Consider the following 7128-nt stretch of genomic DNA (forward strand, 5'->3'; position numbering starts at 1 on the left):
GTTTACGAGGGTTGCTGAGGCATTGCCCCAGGAGATTACTAGATTTGCTGAGGCATTGCCCCGGTAGATTACTAGAGTTGCTGAGGCATTGCTCCAGGAGATTACGAGGGTTGCTGAGGCATTGCCCTGGCAGATTACTAGAGTTGCTGAGACATTGCCCTGGGAGATTACTAGAGTTGCTGAGACATTACCCCAGGAGATTACTAGGGTTGCTGATGCATTGCCCCGGGAGATTACTAGGGTTTCTGAGGCATTGCCCCAGGAGATTACTAGGGTTGCTGAGGCATTGCCCCAGCAGATTACTAGAGTTGCTGAGACATTGCTCCAGGAGATTACTAGAGTTACTGAGGCATTGCTCCAGGAGATTTCTAGCGTTGCTGAGGCATTGCCCCGGGAGGTTACAAAGGTTGCTGAGGCATTGCTCCTGTAGATTACTATGGTTGCTGAGTCATTGCTCCAGGAGATTACTAGAGTTGCTGAGACATTGCTCCAGGAGATTACTTGGGTTGGTGAGGCATTGCTCCAGGAGATTACTAGTGTTGCTGAGGCATTGCTCCAGGAGATTACTTGGGTTGCTGAGGCATTGCTCCAGGAGATTACTACAGTTGCTGAGTCATTGCCCTTGGAGATTACTGGAGTTGCTGAGGCATTGCCCTTGGAGATTACTAGAGTTGCTGAGGCATTGCCCCAGGAGATAACTAGAGTTGCTGAGGCAATGCCCCAGGAGATTACTAGAGTTGCTGAGACATTACCCCAGGAGATTACTAGGGTTGCTGAGGCATTGCCCCGGGAGATTACTAGAGTTGCTGAGGTATTGCCCCAGGCGATTACTAGGGTGGTTGAGGCATTGCTCCAGGAGATTACTAGGGTTGCTGACACATTGCCCTGGGAGATTACTAGAGTTGCTGAGACAATACCCCTGGAGATTACTAGAGTTGCTGAGACATTGCCCTGGGAGATTATTAGAGTTGCTGAGGCATTGCTCTGGGAGATTACTAGAGTTGCTGAGACATTACCCCAGGGGATTACTAGAGTTGCTGAGCCATTACCCCAGGAGATTACTAGAGTTGCTGAGACATTCCCCCCAGAGATTACTAGAGTTGCTGAGGCATTACCCGAGGAGATTACTAGAGCTGCTGAGACATTTCCCTGGGAGATCACTAGAGTCGCTGAGGCATTGCCCCGGGAGATTGCTAGAGTTGCTACGGCATTGCCCCAGGAGATTACTAGAGTTGCTGAGGCATTGCCCTGGGAGATTACTAGGGTTGCTGAGGCATTGCTCTTGGAGATTACTAGGGTTGCTGAGACATTGCCCCTGGAGATTAGTAGGGTTGCTGAGGCATTGCCCCAGGAGATTAGTAGGGTTGCTGATGCATTGCCCCAGGATATTACTAGAGTTGCTGAGGCATTGCCCCAGGAGATTAGTAGGGTTGCTGAGGCATTGCCCCAGGAGTTTACGAGGGTTGCTGAGGCATTGCCCTAGGAGATTATTAGATTTGCTGAGGCATTGCCCCGGTAGATTACTAGAGTTGCTGAGGCATTGCTCCAGGAGACTACGAGGGTTGCTGAGGCATTGCCCTGGGAGATTACTATAGTTGCTGAGACATTGCCCTGGGAGATTACTAGAGTTGCTGAGACATTACCCCAGGAGATTACTCGGGTTGCTGATGCATTGCCCCGGGAGAATACAAGGGTTGCTGAGGCATTGCCCAAGGAGATTACTAGGTTTGCTGAGGCATTGCCCCAGCAGATTACCAGAGTTGCTGAGGCATTGCTCCAGGAGATTACTAGAGTTGCTGAGGCATTGCTCCAGGAGATTTCTAGAGTTGCTGAGGCATTGCCCCGGGAGATTACAAAGGTTGCTGAGGCATTGCTCCTGGAGATTACTATGGTTGCTGAGTCATTGCTCCAGGAGATTACTAGAGTTGCTGAGACATTGCTCCAGGAGATTACTTGGGTTGGTGAGGCATTGCTCCAGGAGATTACTAGAGTTGCTGAGGCATTGCTCCAGGAGATTACTTGGGTTGCTGAGGCATTTCTCCAGGATATTACTAGAGTTGCTGAGTCATTGCCCTTGGAGATTACTGGAGTTGCTGAGGCATTGCCCTTGGAGATTACTAGAGTTGCTGAGGCATTGCCCCAGGAGATTACTAGAGTTGCTGAGGCAATGCCCCAGGAGATTACTAGAGTTGCTGAGACATTACCCCAGGAGATTACTAGGGTTGCTGAGGCACTGCCCCGGGAGATTACTCGAGTTGCTGAGGTATTGCCCCAGGAGATTACTAGGGTGGTTGAGGCGTTGCTCCAGGAGATTACTAGGGTTGCTGAGACATTGCCCTGGGAGATTACTAGAGTTGCTGAGACAATACCCCAGGAGATTACTAGAGTTGCTGGGACATTGCCCAGGGAGATTATTAGAGTTGCTGAGGCATTGCTCTGGGAGATTACTAGAGTTGCTGAGACATTACCCCAGGGGATTACTAGAGTTGCTGAGACATTACCCCAGGAGATTACTAGAGTTGCTGAGACATTGCCCCCGGAGATTACTAGAGTTGCTGAGGCATTGCCCCGGGAGATTACTAGAGTTGCTGAGGCATTGCCCCAGAAGATTACTAGGTTGGTTGAGGCATTGCTCCTGGAGATTACCAGGGTTGCTGAGGCATTGCCCCAGGAGATTACTAGAGTTGCTGAGACATTGCTCCAGGAGATGACTAGAGTTGCTGAGACATTGCTCCGGGAGATTACTAGGGCTGCTGACGCATTGCCCCGGGAGATTACTAGAGTTGCTGAGGCATTGCCCCAGGAGATTACTAGGGTTGCTGAGGCATTGGCCCAGGAGATTGCTAGAGTTGTTGAGGCATTGCCTCGGGAGATTTCTAGAGTTGCTGAGACATTGCTCCAGGAGATTACTAGGGTTGCTGAGACATTGCTCCAGGAGATTACTAGGGTTGCTGCGACATTGCCCCGGGAGATTACTAGAGTTGCTGATGCATTGCCCTAGGAGATTACTAGGGTTGCTGAGACATTGCTCCAGGAGATTACTAGAGTTGCTGAGACATTGCACCAGGAGATTACTAGAGTTGCTGAGATATTGCACAGGGAGATTACTAGAGTTGCTGAGACATTGCCCCAGGAGATTACTAGGGTTGCTGAGGCATTGCACCAGGAGATTACTAGGGTTGCTGAGGTATTGCCTCGTGAGATTACTAGGGTTCCTCAGACATTTCCCCAGGGGATTACGAGAGTAGCTGAGGTATTGCCCAGGGAGATTAGTAGGGTTGCTGAGACATTGCACCAGGAGATTACTAGAGTTGCTGAGGCATTGTCCCAGGAGATTACTAGGGTTGCTGAGACATTGCACCAGGAGATTACTAGGGTTGCTGAGTTATTGCCCAAGGAGATTACTAGGGTAGCTGAGACATTGCCCCAGGAGATTACTAGAGTTGCTGAGGCATTGCCCCCGGAGATTACTAAGGTTGCTGAGACATTTCCCCAGGAGATTACTAGGGTTGCTGAGACATTACCCATTAGATTACTAGGGTTGCTGAGGCATTTCCCCGGGAGATTACTAGAGTTGCTGAGGCATTTCTCCAGGAGGTTACTAGAGTTCCTGAGGCATTGCCCCAGGAGATTACTAGAGTTGCTGAGAAATTGCCCCGGGAGATTACTAGAGTTGCTGAGACATTGCACCAGGAGATTACTAGAGTTGTTGAGACATTGCACTAGGAGATTACTAGGGTTGCTGAGGCATTTCCCCGGGAGATTACTAGAGTTGCTGAGGCATTTCTCCAGGAGGTTACTAGAGTTCCTGAGGCATTGCCCCAGGAGATTACTAGAGTTGCTGAGAAATTGCCCCGGGAGATTACTAGAGTTGCTGAGACATTGCACAGGGAGATTACTAGAGTTGTTGAGACATTGCACTAGGAGATTACTAGGGTTGCTGAGGCATTGCTCCAGGAGATTACTAGAGTTTCTGACGCATTGGCCCTGGAGATTACTAGAGTTGCTGAGGCATTGCACCAGGAGATTACTAGGGTTGCTGAGGCATTGCACCAGGAGATTATTAGAGTTGCTGAGGCATTGCCCCAGGAGATTAGTAGGGTTGTTGAGGCATTGCCCTGGGAGGTTACTAGAGTTGTTGAGACATTGCCCTGGGAGATTACTAGAGTTGCTGAGACAATGCCCCAGAGGATTACTAGCGTTGCTGAGAAATTGCCCCAGGAGATTAGTAGGGTTGTTTAGGCATTGCCCCAGGAGATTACTAGAGTTGCTGAGGCATTGCCCAATTAGATTACTAGAGTTGCTGAGGCATTGCCCTGGGAGATTACTAGAGTTGCTGAGGCATTGCCCTGGGAGATTACTAGAGTTGCTGAGGCATTGCCCTGGGAGATTACTAGGGTTGCTGATGCATTGCCCCGGGAGATTACTAGAGTTGCTGAGGCATTGCCCCAGGAGATTACTAGAGTTGCTGAGGCATTGCCCCAGGAGATTAGTAGGGTTGTTGAGGCATTGCCCTGGGAGATTACTAGAGTTGCTGAGACAATGCCCCAGAGGATTACTAGCGTTGCTGAGAAATTGCCCCAGGAGATTAGTAGGGTTGTTGAGGCATTGCCCCAGGAGATTTCTAGAGTTGCTGAGGCAATGCTCCAGAGGATTACTAGCGTTGTTGAGAAATTGCCCTGGGAGATTACTAGAGTTGCTGCGGCAATGCCCCAGAGGATTACTAGCGTTGCTGAGACATTGCCCCGGGAGATTACTAGCGTTGGTGAGACATTGCCCCAGGAGAGTGGCAGTGGCTCCGTGGAGGATCTTAACGTTGTCCTGTCTCAGTTTAACAGTATCTGTGTTTCCACCGCTGTCACTCACCAGTCCCTTTGCTGGGCACCAGGAGGCTCTCCAGACAAACTTTGCCAAGGCAGTGTGACCGGATAGCTGCGGCAGTCAGTGCCAGCTGCCTAGGACCAAGAAACTGGAGGAAGTGCAGTGCCAAATTTCAATGGCCTCACATGTGTGGTCAAGGTCAGCAAATGCGTCTTCATATGTCATGTCCTACTAACTGTACCATTAGCCTCGCACTATCCCCAATGCGCCACACTCACATCATTCGCCTATCAACATTCTCTATTGACCGTAACTCATAGTTCACATTCATAGCCTCATCTCACCCCTTCACACTTAACATTGCTGCAAACCTCACACCCACATCTTAGCAGCTGACACACACTGCCAGCTATTCAACTTCTTGCTCCCCATCACTTCCCTCAAGGGTTGAGGAGAAGCAAGAGACTAATGTTAAAGAAGCACCATCACTCGACCTTCCTGGCAGCCAGCTCAGTTACTGGAACTGTGCCGACTTGAGAGGGTAGCTTAGAGGTAGAATGTGCACATGGTGAGTCACCAGGCATGAGTGGCCTCCAGCCAGGGCAGGGGTAAATGCTCACGCATATGCCAGGTCCCCAGAGGGTGAGGTTGCAGATGGGTTCTGCTGCAGAGGTTTCCGAATAAGATTTTGATGGGGTAGCATACAGAAAATGTCTGATCAGCATATGCACAGAAATCCTTGGCACTTTGACAGGAGCCTCGCTTACATGAGCTCTTTGATGACTTCTTTTTTTTCCCTTCCCTGGTGTTTCCCTCTCTTTCTCCCTCTCACAGTTACTCTCTCAAGACAGAGAGTTCCCAAGTGATTTTCATCATCTTCAGACAGTTTGGGGACTGTCCATGTGTGAATGGTGCAGAAAACGGTTGTGGATGCTGGTAATCTGAAATAAAAACAGAAATGGCTGGGAATACTCAGCAGATCCACTTTCTGTTGTAAATAGATTTTACTTAAAACTCTAGAAATAAAGAACTTACATTTATATAGAACCTTTTCATGACTAAAGCCCTTAACAGCGAATCAATAGAGTGTATACAATGCTGTCATGTTGAAAACACGGCTGTCAGTTTGTCCCAAGGTCCTACTGACAGCAAAGACCAATCTATTATAGTGACATAGGATGAGGGATCAATATTGTTAAGGACACTGAGGAGACCTCCTGTGCTCAGGATCATATGCTTCTACCTGAATGAACAGACTACGCCTCATCATCCAAAAGACAACACGTCCAACACTGCAGCACTCCTTCAGCTGTGGCTTAATGGGTTGTGCTCTTGCTCCCTAACTTGTAAAGTTCTGGGCTCGAGTCCCAATCCAGGAGCATAACAATCAGTGCTGATGCTCCAGCGCTGCACTGTTGGAGGTGCCACCTTTCCATGAAATGGTAAACCAAAGCCCCATCAGCTTGCTAAGGTGAATGTTAAAGATTCTGTGACAGTATATTGAAGAAGAGCATGAGAGTTATCCCTGGTGTTTTGACCAATATTTAATCCTCAGTAAACATCACAGTAAAACATCATTCGGGTGTTATTGCATTGCTGTTGGTTGGAGCTTGCTGTGCACAAATTGTCTAACATGTTTCTGATGTTACCGCAGCGACAGCACTTCAAAAAAGCACTACATCCACTTTAATGCACTTTGATAAGTCCAGTGGTGTAAAAAGCACTAAATAAATGAAAGCTTTACTTTCTTCTCCTTTAGTACCATGGGGTTACGTGCTCAATTCTCTAGAGTGGGACTTAAACTCACAACACTCTGCCATAAAGGCAAGAGTGCCACCAACTGAGCTAAACTTGACCTCAAAGCTTAAGGTACATTTTAAAATTCACTATTTATCACAGAGAAACCAGAACAGTTGTAATTTTTTTTGTTTTTGATAATTTCATGGTTGTAGTTTAGTCTTTGCAGCCTCTACGGAGACTTAAGTCTATTCTCCCAGGCCTCGGCAAACTCAGAGCGGCCAACTACTGGTGAAAAATTTAAGAGAACACTTTGGCATCAAGGTGGACATTTGGCAGGTGAGGGGTGGTGCTGCCGGGGCTGTCAGAGCCGGTGGGCTTGCTGGAGCTTTTGAGGTTGCAGGACAGGAGATTGAAGAGGAGACCGCAACGCGCACACACAGGTACGTCCAGCAGTTGGGCAAAGCTTGAACGTCATAAGTACGGGAAAAGCAGCGTCGCAGCCTCAAGCAACACGGGACATGGGACACCCGTCCCCATTACAAGATGATCCCATAACACCGAGGATGG

This window comes from Carcharodon carcharias, chromosome 18 (assembly GCF_017639515.1).
Source record: "Carcharodon carcharias isolate sCarCar2 chromosome 18, sCarCar2.pri, whole genome shotgun sequence".
Taxonomy (NCBI): Eukaryota; Metazoa; Chordata; class Chondrichthyes; order Lamniformes; family Lamnidae; genus Carcharodon; species Carcharodon carcharias.